Source organism: Neoarius graeffei, chromosome 25, assembly GCF_027579695.1.
Source record: "Neoarius graeffei isolate fNeoGra1 chromosome 25, fNeoGra1.pri, whole genome shotgun sequence".
Taxonomy (NCBI): domain Eukaryota; kingdom Metazoa; phylum Chordata; class Actinopteri; order Siluriformes; family Ariidae; genus Neoarius; species Neoarius graeffei.
In genome coordinates, this window is record NC_083593.1 from 36,606,770 (window position 1) to 36,621,067 (window position 14,298).

The 14,298-nt window shown below is 40.8% G+C and overlaps 1 protein-coding gene across 1 annotated transcript in view; it reads right to left on the reverse strand.

Moving 5' to 3' along the window:
- megf10 (multiple EGF-like-domains 10) overlaps positions 1-11,208 on the reverse strand; it is a 137,894-nt gene extending 126,686 nt beyond the window's left edge. The window contains exon 1 of the mRNA XM_060909553.1: positions 11,087-11,208. The gene's annotated coding sequence lies outside the window, so the exon portion shown is untranslated. The remainder of the gene's footprint in view (positions 1-11,086) is intronic.
- Positions 11,209-14,298: the final 3,090 nt, after the last annotated feature.

Consider the following 14,298-nt stretch of genomic DNA (forward strand, 5'->3'; position numbering starts at 1 on the left):
CATCATTTGTAATTCTTCCTCACTTACAGTGACAAAGTGATTGGCCACCATTTTGCAGAGTTGCTCGAGGTGATTATCGAGAAATAGTCTGAATCTCTCGACCAATCAGCGTGCACAATTTCCTATAATCACCTGCATATTTAAACTAATGCTAATTACACCCTGACAGTGGGACCCAGGACCCGGATGCACAGCGACTTACAAAAAAAATCAATAATTTGACACAAAATATTGATTTGAAAATGATTTTATTTCTACAAAAATGATGTTATTGCTTTCGCTATTGACATGTTATCTAGTAGTGGTCTGTTATGCATAATAACATTCTGTTATATAGAAATACAGTAACAGACTGTCATAGAATGGCATAATTGACCAATCAGAATTGAGTATTCAAGCCATCTAATAACATCGGATAACATGCTCTGGAAGCATTAAACATTTTTTCTAGACACACAGATAGCACTACATAAATGACCAGTAAAATGGCTTCTCAATGGTTCTTTGAATAGTTGAGTTCTTAGCTTTAAAGTGGCTCTGCCTGGAACCCTGTCTGCAGAAACTTTAAAGCGAGACAGCCTTTCGATTTCATAAAAGCAGTGAAATTTAGTTTCCTCTGAAATTTGGTCATTGTGATATATTTTTATTTCTGTAACATCTCACAAAATATCAGGCCATTCTGTGGCTGGGAAGTTATTTAATTTGAGGGGATTCCTTAGCAAATAATGTTCATGAAATCGCTCACTTCACGCAGTCAAGCAGACAGATGAAGTCCATGTGCACATGCGCAGGTTTACCTTTGACCGTGCACTGACCGTTACATCATTCTGTTGCTAAACGAACACCTGATCACACCGAGGTGCTCGCTGACCGCCGATATTTATGAGTTTGGGCCTGGGTTTCCTTTCCTTCGCAACATAACGTCTTTTCTTCTCGCTTTCCTTTACTGTAGTCGGTCTTTCATGTTTCATTCACACACTCACGTCCTTCATTTTTCTCTCCTGTTTCAAATTTGTATCCCACAATGCCTTGTGTGAACGGGGAAAGCCCACCACGTGATGCATGACGTAGTATCTTGAATTGGGTCATGCTGAAGCAGGAAAAAATAGCGGAGAATGTAGGGCCACATGGCCCTAAATTCATTAATTGTTCTATTTTTAAAAAAAAACAAAAAACTCATAAAATTGGAAGTCTGTGATTCAAATTCAGTAGCTTTCGGTCCACTAAACAAAAATAACTGGGTGTCAGGGAAAATTATTTTTATGACCAATGCTTGAAAAATCTGAAAGGCAGTCTAGCTTTAAGGGATCCACTGAAAGACTAAACAGAGAAAGGATAAGGGTTCTAGATGACATAAAAATGTTTTACAAAACAAGAATCATCTTTCTGGATGAGAAAATAATCAGAGCACCATTTACACTACCGTTCAAAAGTTTGGGGTCACTTTGAAATTTCCTTATTTTTGAAAGAAAAGCACTGTTCTTTTCAATGAAGATCACTTTAAACTAATCAGAAATACACTCTATACATTGCTAATGTGGTAAATGACTATTCTAGCTAAATTCTACTCAATGTCTGGTTTTTGGTGCAATATCTCCATAGGTGTATAGAGGCCCATTTCCAGCAACTATCACTCGTGTTCTAATGGTACAACCCCGATTCCAAAAAAGTTGGGACAAAGTACAAATTGTAAATAAAAACAGAATGCAGTGATGTGGAAGTTTCGAAATTCCATATTTTATTCAGAATAGAACATGGATGACATATCAAATGTTTAAACTGAGAAAATGTATCATTTAAAGAGAAAAATTAGGTGATTTTAAATTTCATGACAACACCACATCTCAAAAAAGTTGGGACAAGGCCATGTTTACCACTGTGACACATCCCCTTTTCTCTTTACAACAGTCTGTAAACGTCTGGGGACTGAGGAGACAAGTTGCTCAAGTTTAGGGATAGGAATGTTAACCCATTCTTGTCTAATGTAGGATTCGAGTTGCTCAACTGTCTTAGGTCTTTTTTGTCGTATCTTCCGTTTTATGATGCGCCAAATGTTTTCTATGGGTGAAAGATCTGGACTGCAGGCTGGCCAGTTCAGTACCCGGACCCTTCTTCTACGCAGCCATGATGCTGTAATTGATGCAGTATGTGGTTTGGCATTGTCATGTTGGAAAATGCAAGGTCTTCCCTGAAAGAGACGTCGTCTGGATGGGAGCATATGTTGCGCTAGAACCTGGATATACCTTTCAGCATTGATGGTGTCTTTCCAGATGTGTAAGCTGCCCATGCCACACGCACTAATGCAACCCCATACCATCAGAGATGCAGGCTTCTGAACTGAGCGCTGATAACAACTTGGGTCGTCCTTCTCCTCTTTAGTCCGAATGACACGGCGTCCCTGATTTCCATAAAGAACTTCACATTTTGATTCGTCTGACCACAGCACAGTTTTCCACTTTGCCACAGTCCATTTTAAATGAGCCTTGGCCCAGAGAAGACGTCTGCACTTCTGGATCATGTTTAGATACGGCTTCTTCTTTGAACTATAGAGTTTTAGCTGGCAACGGCGGATGGCACGGTGAATTGTGTTCACAGATAATGTTCTCTGGAAATATTCCTGAGCCCATTTTGTGATTTCCAATACAGAAGCATGCCTGTATGTGATGCAGTGCCATCTAAGGGCCCGAAGATCACGGGCACCCAGTGTGGTTTTCCGGCCTTGACCCTTACGCACAGAGATTCTTCCAGATTCTCTGAATCTTTTGATGATATTATGCACTGTAGATGATGATATGTTCAAACTCTTTGCCATTTTACACTGTCGAACTCCTTTCTGATATTGCTCCACTATTTGTCGGCGCAGAATTAGGGGGATTGGTGATCCTCTTCCCATCTTTACTTCTGAGAGCCGCTGCCACTCCAAGATGCTCTTTTTATACCCAGTCATGTTAATGACCTATTGCCAGTTGACCTAATGAGTTGCAATTTGGTCCTCCAGCTGTTCCTTTTTTGTACCTTTAACTTTTCCAGCCTCTTATTGCCCCGTCCCAACTTTTTTGAGATGTGTTGCTGTCATGAAATTTCAAATGAGCCAATATTTGGCATGAAATTTCAAAATGTCTCCTTTCGACATTTGATATGTTGTCTATGTTCTATTGTGAATACAATATCAGTTTTTGAGATTTGTAAATTATTGAATTCCGTTTTTATTTACAATTTGTACTTTGTTCCAACTTTTTTGGAATCGGGGTTGTACAATGTGTTTGCTCATTGCCTCAGAAGGCTAACGGATGATTAGAAAACCCTTGTGCAATCATGTTAGCACAGCTGAAAACAGTTTAGCTCTTTAGAGAAGCTATAAAACTGACCTTCCTTTGAGCAGATTGAGTTTCTGGAGCATCACATTTGTGGGGTCGATTAAATGCTCAAAATGGCCAGAAAAATGTCTTGACTATATTTTCTATTCATTTTACAACTTATGGTGGTAAATAAAAGTGTGACTTTTCATGGAAAACACAAAATTGTCTGGGTGACCCCAAACTTTTGAACGGTAGTGTAGTTTGTCCAAAAAAAAAAGTATTTTGGGTGTCATATTTTTGGGCTAGACTTTGGGCAAAAGCAAAGGACAAGTTGTTTGGTAAGGACATGAATTATTGTATATAATCCATAATAATACAAGACGGTCAGGACGGTGTGCAGTTCTGCAATCTTATGCTTTATATTTGCATTTTCGCATCATGTGGTAAATATTTTGGCTCAGATAGTTGGAATGGTTCTTTAGGTTTGTCTACATTTGAAATATTAACTCCTTGTAAACTGAAGATTCAGATCTGCCTTTTCAAAAGATTTTTTAAAAATAGGCGTAATCATCCACTTTGCATGGTTTCATGGTTTGGTCTGAAGAAAGGTTTGAGTGGTTTGAGTTTATTTTTAAGCTGTTGTGTTGGACAGTCAAGGACAGCACTGAGGAAGTAATTCATACTTTCCCTGTGAGAGTACTGGAGTGTGGTTTACTGGCTTAAACACAGACTAAAGCTCTTCTCCATAACATCAGTGAAGCATCAAACCACCAAAGCCCAAACTTGGTAACCAAAGTTTTTATCTAGCGAGAGAATCAGGGTTGCATTTCTATGGCACTGGAGGTTGCTGATTTCCCACACCATTCACTAAAGCAGCCAGTAAACGCAGCAATGTGTGCCTGTCAGTCAGACGCCATCTCTGTGAGCAGTTCCCATTGAGCTCTCCCAACACACATCTGTCTTTGTGAAGTTAAAGAGACAACAAAATTCTGCTGATTTTTCAAATCCAAAACTGTATGTGAATGAAGTGAAACCACTTGAGCTGGCATGCACGACATTCCACGCTATTCCGAGTTCGCAGCTGTCCATAGTCATTCAATACAACTGCACGCGTCTTACAATTCATAAGTCTCGATCTGACACTTCTGTGATTTTAAGACCTTGAGCCGTAAAGTTTGCCGTAAACGTTCGGTAACTACTTCTTTCCTGTCACGAAAGTATAAAATCACTATCATACTGTATAAGACAGAGGATAAATAACGTCTGATTTCCACTTGTTTTATGACGGATTAGTAGTGAGTGTGCTTCATGAGAAGCTGAGAGAGGCGATTTGTGTCGAATTCCACAGATTTAAAACACGAAGCAAACCAAATGGCATATTTTTGGTTTGGCATATTTTTATCTTGCAGAAGATGGTAAACTGAAGCTCCATGATGGTAAGCCCTTTAATTATACCATGGAATAATTCTGTTTTTATTGCAACCATCTGGAGCAACTTACCGCTCTCAAAAACAAACATCATACTACAATAATAAAATGCCATTGGTCAAGATATTACACGAAATGTAAATATATAACATCCTATCACGACCAACATTCTTAAAGTGCCACTCCACCATTGGATGTATTCTTTGGCATAAAATACAATATATTTTGACAACATATATAAATGGTATCACTAGATAGAGAAATCTTTTAGCTTCAAAATGATATATCAAACATAATTTTTTGACAACGACAAGTATATTAATTTTGCGACCAAAGTCACCTACCCTTTTAATTTCCGCGCGTGATGTCATCGGCAGGTCCCCCTTCTTGTGTACCACGTGACGTGTGACGTGGCACATATTATCAGCAATGGCGGATAGAACGCGATAAAAATAATACCAATAAATCTAGCTAATACCAATAAATCTAGCTAACTGAAAGATTAACTCAAAATTTTTCGCAATTTTTTTTGGCCCCCATATACGAAGAGAAATGACTCTCTCACTTTGGGGGTTTCCTGGTCTAAAAATAGACCGACACGTGGTACACAAGAAGGGGAACCTGCCGATGACATCACGTTTCACTACCGCGCGGAAATTAAAAGGGTAGGTGACTTTGGTCGCAAAATTAATATACTTGTCGTTGTCAAAAAATTATGTTTGATATATCATTTTGAAGCTAAAAGATTTCTCTGTCTAGTCATGTTGTCATAAAATATATTGTATTTTATGCCAAAGAATACATCCAATGGTGGAATGGCACTTTAATGAAGTCAAAAAAAATGAAGCTGCTGTAAGCAATTGTAATAGTCATATTCAACACATTTTTCATTGCACATCATCTTTTTTATGATGACAATATAGTTCAGTTGCCCAAATAATTTTGTAAGCATCCTTCTATCCATCCTAAGTTTGAATACAAATTTATTTAACAGTTATTCCATGAGGGTGGCACGGTGGTGTAGTGGTTAGCGCTGTCGCCTCACAGCAAGAAGGTCCGGGTTCAAGGCCCGTGGCCGGCGAGGGCCTTTCTGTGCGGAGTTTGCATGTTCTCCCCGTGTCCGCGTGGGTTTCCTCCGGGTGCTCCGGTTTCCCCCACAGTCCAAAGACATGCAGGTTAGGTTAACTGGTGACTCTAAATTGACCGTAGGTGTGAATGTGAGTGTGAATGGTTGTCTGTGTCTGTGTCAGCCCTGTGATGACCTGGCGACTTGTCCAGGGTGTACCCCGCCTTTCGCCCGTAGTCAGCTGGGATAGGCTCCAGCTTGCCTGCGACCCTGTAGAACAGGATAAAGCGGCTAGAGATAATGAGATGAGATGAGTTATTCCATGAAATTGAGTCGTACATGAGCTGATAGCCGATGAGGCACGTGGTGCCGAATCGGCTATAAGCCTTGTACGACTAGATTGAGTGGAATAACTGTTTATTATATGCACATTCACTGGATTTTGAGAAACATTTTTATTTGTATTTTTTGCAAATTCAATCAGTAAAAACTTTATACAAACCGTCTGACAAAATCATTTCCACTTAGAATGTAAACAAACTGGCAAAATGACAGGAGCAATTTGTGAAGAATGCTATAATAATAATAACAATAATAATAATAATAATAATTCTTGAAAAATAAAAAAGCTATGTTCTAACCATCAAATACTTTTATTCCATATTTTGTTGCTTTTTTGGGGGGGCAGGGGGTTGTTTTCGAGTAGAGTTTTTATTTTGTCCTCAATTGGTCCAACAGCACGCTCCGCCATTTTATTTTTTTCTCCTCACGGGATATGAGCTGATAGCCTAGTAGTATGCGATTGCTCATATCTGGTGAACGTGGATAGAATAATTTAAAATAGCACCAAATCAGACAACAGTCCTGTATTCAACACAAACCAGTGGAGCTTTTTCAAAGCAGATATAAAACCTTCTGATCCAAGCTGAGAGTAAGCAGAGCAAGTCGATTAAAGAACACGGTCACTGTTGATGAAAGCTTATGTTGCCACACTGTTTACATGCACTTGGTTGGAAAATTGCACCACTTTTGTTTCCAAAAATGTGCATGCTTATTAAAATAACTGTGTCATGCCTTCCTCATGGCTAGATTGTAAGTATTATTGCACTGATTGCTTGACATCCACGACCCATTATATATTTTAAATGCTACATGAGCATTTTGTGAAGTTTTCTCCCTTCCGTCTCACACTCAAGAGTGCATGATGTATAATCAAACAGCATGAGCTTTCGCCCGTGGACAGACAGTCCGCTTCTCCATTCAAACCAGTCACATGACTGTGGATCCCACAGAGGGACAAAGCGCACCACAGCGGGAGCACTTCACTTCTAGTGCCAAGCCCTAAGGACACTGGCAACACTTCCTGCATGTAAACAGTTCTGCCCTACAGGACTGACTGGCATTGCTTAACTCACTGATGTGTCACACATCCTAGCTGTTAATTTTAGAGTATTTATCCGGGCTGTGACAAGGTGCAGAACAGGAAATTTCTGAATGTAAACTAGTAATAAGCTTCACGAAAGGAAACAAGTAGTGAGTGCAGAATAAAGTAATAAAAACAACAAGAAATAAGTGCAGTACTGAAATACAGTCATGCCAATTATTTTGTTTACAAAAATCCACTGGTAAAATGTATTGGTCCACATACAGAAATGAAAACAAAATTTTGGTTAATATCAGTGAAAACTATTTCAATATCAAGAATTTCATTATTCAATTTCAGGAATCACAGCATCCATCCATCCGTCTTCTACACACGTCAAGTCAATTGACTTGTACAGCACTTTTAACAACAGATATTCTCACAAAGCAGCTTGACAGAATATTGAAAGATTTTAAACATATGAACTAATACATTTATCCCTAATGAGCAAGCCTCAGCTGACCGCTACCTGGTACAGCTTAGCTGGTATCCGTCGCAGGGAAACTGAAGCCAATCCCAGTTGACCTTAGATGAGAGGCAGAGTACACCCTGGACAGATCACACATCTAGCGCATCTAGGGCTAACATGGAGAGACAGACAGACAGCCATTCACACTCACATTCACACCTACAGGCAATTTAGAGTAGCCAGTTGACCTGATCTGTAAGTCTTTGGACTGTCAAAGGAAACCAGAGCACCCTGAGGAAACCCCTACAGGCAGGAGGAGAACATGAAAACTCCACGCAGAAAGGCCCCAGGTTTGAACACAGAACCTGATTGCTGTGAGGCGACAGTGCTCACCACTGCACCACCATGGTGCCATGCACAGCATGCGATGCACTAACAAAATCTGTAAAAACAAAAGGTTCCTGGAAGATCCTTTAAGGGCACTTCAGATGGTCTCACTGGTGCAAACCTTAAGATGCCTTCAAGAATCTTATTGCAAACATTAAACCTTTTATCACAATCATCTCTCATCTCATTATCTCTAGCCACTTTATCCTGTTCGACAGGGTCGCAGGCAAGCTGGAGCCTATCCCAGCTGACTACGAGTGAAAGGCAGGGTACACCCTGGACAAGTCGGCAGGTCATCACAGGGCTGACACATAGACACAGACAACCACTCACATTCACACCTACGGTCAATTTAGAGTCACCAGTTAACCTAACCTGCATGTCTTTGGACTGTGGAGGAAACCAGAGCACCCGGAGGAAACCCATGCAGACACGGGGAGAACATGCAAACTCCGCACAGAAAGGCCCTCGCCGGCCACGGGGCTCGAACCCGGACCTTCTTGCTGTGAGGTGACAGAGCTAACCACTACACCACCGTGCTGCCCTATCACAATCATAATAATAATAATTATTATTATTATTGCTGTTGTTCTTCTTCTTCTTCTTTCAGCTGTTCCCGTTAGGGGTCACCACAGCAGATAATGTCCCTCCATCTCCTCCTGTCCTCCATATCTTCTTCTGTCACACCAACCATCCTCATGTCCTCCTTCACCACATCCATAAATCTCATCTTTGGTCTTCCTCTTTTCCTTCTACCTGGCAACTCCATCTCCAGCATTCTTTTCCCAATATACCCTCTGTATGTGTCCAAACCATTGGTGAGTTTCCCAAAAGTGTCTTAACGCTAAGAGCATCTTAACTAGAAGAGAGAGTGTTCATTGTGCTGCTCGCTCTACCATTTAACGGTGATCTTTGTACTACGATGCTTTTGAGAAACTCGGCACATCTCAATCTCGCCTCTCTCACTTTGTCTCCAAGCTGTGACGGAGGAAACCAGAGCACCCTGAGGAAACCTCTACAGGCAGGAGGAGAACATGAAAACTCCACGCAGAAAGGCCCCAGGTTTGAACACAGAACCTGCTTGCTGTGAGGCGACAGTGCTCATCACTGCACCACCATGGTGCCACGCACAAAATCAAAAGGTTCCTGGAAGATCTTTTCAGGGCACTTCAGATGGTCTCACTGGTGCAAACCTTCAGATGCCTTCAAGAATCTTTTTGCAAACATTAAACCTTTTATCGCAATCATAATAACGATAATTATTGTTGTTCTTCTTCTTTCATCTGTTCCCATTACGGGTCACCACAGCAGATAATGTTCCCAATATACCCTCTGTATGTGTCCAAACCATTGGTGAGTTTCCCAAAAGCCTCTTAACGCTAAGAGCATCTTAACTAGAAGAGAGAGTGTTCATTGTGCTGCTCGCTCGACCATTTAACGGTGATCTTTGTACTACGATGCTTTTGAGAAACTCGGCACATCTCAATCTCGCCTCTCTCACTTTGTCTCCAAGCTGTGACGGAGGAAACCAGAGCACCCTGAGGAAACCTCTACAGGCAGGAGGAGAACATGAAAACTCCACGCAGAAAGGCCCCAGGTTTGAACACAGAACCTGCTTGCTGTGAGGCGACAGTGCTCACCACTGCACCACCATGGTGCCACGCACAAAATCAAAAGGTTCCTGGAAGATCTTTTTAGGGCACTTCAGATGGTCTCACTGGTGCAAACCTTCAGATGCCTTCAAGAATCTTTTTGCAAACATTAAACCTTTTATCACAATCATAATAACGATAATTATTGTTGTTCTTCTTTCATCTGTTCCCATTACGGGTCACCACAGCAGATAATGTTCCCAATATACCCTCTGTATGTGTCCAAACCATTGGTGAGCTTCCCAAAAGCCTCTTAACGCTAAGAGCATCTTAACTAGAAGAGAGAGTGTTCATTGTGCTGCTCGCTCGACCATTTAACAGTGATCTTTGTACTACGATGCTTTTGAGAAACTCGGCACATCTCAATCTCGCCTCTCTCACTTTGTCTCCAAGCTGTGACGGAGGAAACCAGAGCACCCTGAGGAAACCTCTACAGGCAGGAGGAGAACATGAAAACTCCACGCAGAAAGGACCCAGGTTTGAACACAGAACCTGCTTGCTGTGAGGCGACAGTGCTCACCACTGCACCACCATGGTGCCATGCACAAAATCAAAAGGTTCCTGGAAGATCTTTTTAGGGCACTTCAGATGGTCTTACTGGTGCAAACCTTCAGATGCCTTCAAGAATCTTTTTGCAAACATTAAACCTTTTATCACAATCATAATAACGATAATTATTGTTGTTCTTCTTTCATCACCACAGCAGATAATGTTCCCAATATACCCTCTGTATGTGTCCAAACCATTGGTGAGCTTCCCAAAAGCCTCTTAACGCTAAGAGCATCTTAACTAGAAGAGAGAGTATTCATTGTGCTGCTCGCTCGACCATTTAACAGTGATCTTTGTACTACGATGCTTTTGAGAAACTCGGCACATCTCAATCTCGCCTCTCTCACTTTGTCTCCAAGCCGTCCTACATGTGCTGTCACTCTAATATACTCGTTTCTCATTCTGTCCAACTTTGTGACTCCCAGTGGGAATTTGTTGTTGTTGGTTCAGAAAGAAACCCGAAGGTTTTCCAGTGGACCCTTTATTGTTTATAGTGTGGAAGTGGAAGACTAGGCCTATATCATGAATAATAATAATAATAATAATAATAATAATAATAATAATAATAATATAGATGCAACATGACTTTTCAAGTCAATGATTATCTATTTTTTTATTTTTAAATTTTACTTAATTTGATTTTAAATGGAAGGAATTTCATGAGTTTGCAAATACGAAGAGTTTTCATCAAACATCAGTCAATTTCGTGTCAATAAAATAAAACTGCATTTTTAAACACCTGCAAAAAATATATATCAGAAAAGGGGACCTAATAATAAACATACAGCACTTTTAAATAAATAAATAAATAAATAAATAAATAGAATATTAGCAAATAAAGCGCATAAAGATTAAAACTCAGTCAGCTCTCACCGGTTCTATGCAGAAGTACCGACTTGGTCCAAACTCATGGATCCGCTTTGAGGCGCGCGCGCTCCGATTAAAGTTTCTACGATATAATGATTTTCCTCTAATTATGTTCTCGATATTCACGAAACTCGAGATAGTTTTGCAGATTTCAACTCAAGTTAAGCTCTGAAACCTCGAGTCTTGTCAAACGATGAGACCTGGACGTGTTTTCAGAAGAAGAAGAAGAAACACACTGAGCATCTCCTCCTCAACTTGGGATGGGATGGAGCGCATGCGGTTCAGTGAGGAGCTCAGAGCTGCTGATTAGCATAGCAATGGAGAGGAGGAGAAGCATTCAGCCTGGAGGACTGAGGGGAGAAAAGCCAGCTCATGTCCTCCAAATACTCACACAGAACAAGCCAAATCCTAAATTCCAATAAACTTTAAAACACTTTCTCACTGCCTGTCCATATTTATCTCCTAACTGTAATCTCATTTAATATAAACACCAAGGACATGTGTTTAATTACTTATAATAATAATACAACAAATCTTTATATATATATATATATATATATATATATATATATATATATATATATATATATATATATATATATATGCTTTACTTTTTTTTATTTTACAAATCACTGAATCTATAACTGCACTCAAAAGTCGTTTGATTACAAAAAATAAAGAGAAATGGCGCCACCTAGTGTTCAAATACCCAGTATTCACTTTCTACTGAAAGAAACTTTATTTTTTTATTTTATTTTAACCAGGTTTGTCCCATTGAGATCATGATCTCTTTTACAAGGGAGACCTGGCCAAGAATGGCAGTACATGAAGTTCCATCAGCACAACAAAACATCATCACATCGCCACATCAACACAATAAAATTCATCATCACAATAAAATTGATTCATCACACACTTGTGAACTTCATCTCTGCATTTAACCCATCAAAGCAATGAGCACACACACATACCCAGAGCAGTGGGCAGCCATGCTAACAGTGCCCGGGGAGCAGTTAGGAGTTAGGTGCCTCGCTCAAGTGCACCTCAGCCCAAGGCTGTCCCATATTAATCTAACGTCTTTGGACTGTGGGGGAAACTGGAGCATGCAGATACGGGGGGAACATGCAAACTTCACACGGAAGTTTGGGTGGCACGGTAGTGTAGTGGTTAGCACGGTTGCCTCATAGCAAGAAGGTTCCGGGTTTGAACCCAGCAGCTGGCGAGGGCCTTTCTGTATGGAGTTTGCATGTTCTCCCCATGTCTGCGTGGGTTTCCCCCAAAGTTAGGTGAACGTGGGGCGGCCTTGGGCTGAAGTGCCCTTGAGCAAGGTACCTAACCCCTGACTGCTCCCTGGGCGCTCTAGTGTGGCTGCCCACTGCTCTGTGTGCGTGTGTTCACCGCTTCAGATGGGTTAAATGAAGAGGATGAATTTCACTGTGCTTGAAGTGTGCATGTAACAAACAAAGGTTTCTTTCTAGAAAGGCCCCCGCCAGCCGCTGGGCTCAAACCCAGAACCTTCTTGCTGTGAGGCGACCATGCTAGACACTTACACTACCGAAGTTTAGTGTCAAACAAGAAATTGGCACACACACTCACTGGCTACTTCTTGATTCTACACTGTTCTTGGCTGGCAGAAGTGGAACCCAATGTGGTCTTCTACTGTTGCATGCTGAGATGCTTTTCTGCTCACCACGGTTGTAAAGAGTTGCTATGAGTTACTACACAGCAAATTCCCCCAGTGTTGAGTTCACACTTTCAGAGTCCATTTGTGTCCAACTGGACATATATAAACACAGTAGGGTGTGAAATCAACACTTTGGGTGTTAATTCAACACTGGGGATTTTGCTATGTATATCCTTCCTGGCAGCTCAAACCAATCTGACCTGAGTTTCCCAAAAGCATCATAGCACAAAGATCATGGTTGCATGGTAGAGCGAGCATCACAATGAACACTCTCTCTCCTAGTTAAGATGCTCTTAGCCTTAAGAGGCTTTTGAGAAACCCATCCCTGGCCATTTTCCTCTGATTTCTCTTATCAACAAGGTGCTTCTACCGACAGAACTGTCACTCACTCAGTGTTTTTTGTTTTTCGCACCATTCTGTGTAAACTCTACAGACTGTTGTGTGTGAAAAGCCCAGGAGATCAGCAGTTTCTGAAATATTCAAACCAGTCCATCTGGCTCAAACCAGCACCCATGCTACATTGAAAGAAATTCACACTTTGAGATCACAGTTTTTCCCATTCTGATGTTTGAAGTGAACATTCGTTGAAGCTCTTGATTTGTAACTGCATGAGTTTATGCATTGTGCTGCTGTCAAGGGATCGGCTGATTGGATGACCGCACAAAACAGCAGGTGTACCTAGTAAAGTGGCCATGAGTATATTTTAAAGCATCCTAACATTAAACTCTTAACACGGATTTCCTCAAAACAATAACTGTTAAGTACTAAAACAATAATAACATTTAGACAGGTACATTTCCTGAAGAAAATGTGATTTTGTGATTGTAATTGCTTCACCTCAGTACAAAGTTAAAAGATGAGTGCGAGCCATCCATCATGATGGATGAATGTGTGTGCTGGGTGAGTTGGTCCAAGCTATGAAATGTAGTCTGTTGAATGAATCATGACTGAGTGGGAGAGCTTGGCTTCTATGAGGCTAAAACTGCATTGCTGCCTATGGGAGAAAAAATGATGGACGAAAAGCAAGAAAAAGGCAAGTGCGGTTCATGGCTGAGTTCGTGGATTTGTTGTGGGAGTTGTCCTGAGGTGTCATGTTAAGTTTGATGAAGAGTGACCAAGCAGGAAGACTTTGATTCCAAAATTTTATGCATTTGTATGGTGGGCAAAAAAGTGAAAGAAAAATGAAAAAAATCAGTGTGTCTTTCCAAAATCTGTATACAAGGATACTATTTGGGCACAATCCAACAAGCTGAAGTCGATTAACAATCACACTAATTATTTTGCTCAAAAATTCCTTGGAAAGGGTGGTGTGGTGGCACAGTGGGTATAGTAGTAGGGTAGTAGGTTCAATCCTGATTATCCTCTGGTTATTGGCTGTATGGAGTTTCTCTTAATGTCCACATGGATTTCCTCCAAGTTCTCTGGTTTCCTCACATCTTACAAAAAACAACGCCAATAGGTGGATTGGCTAAGATAAGTTGCGCATATGAATGTGTGAGGTGGTGGTGGTATTGGGGGGGGCATGGTGCCCTGC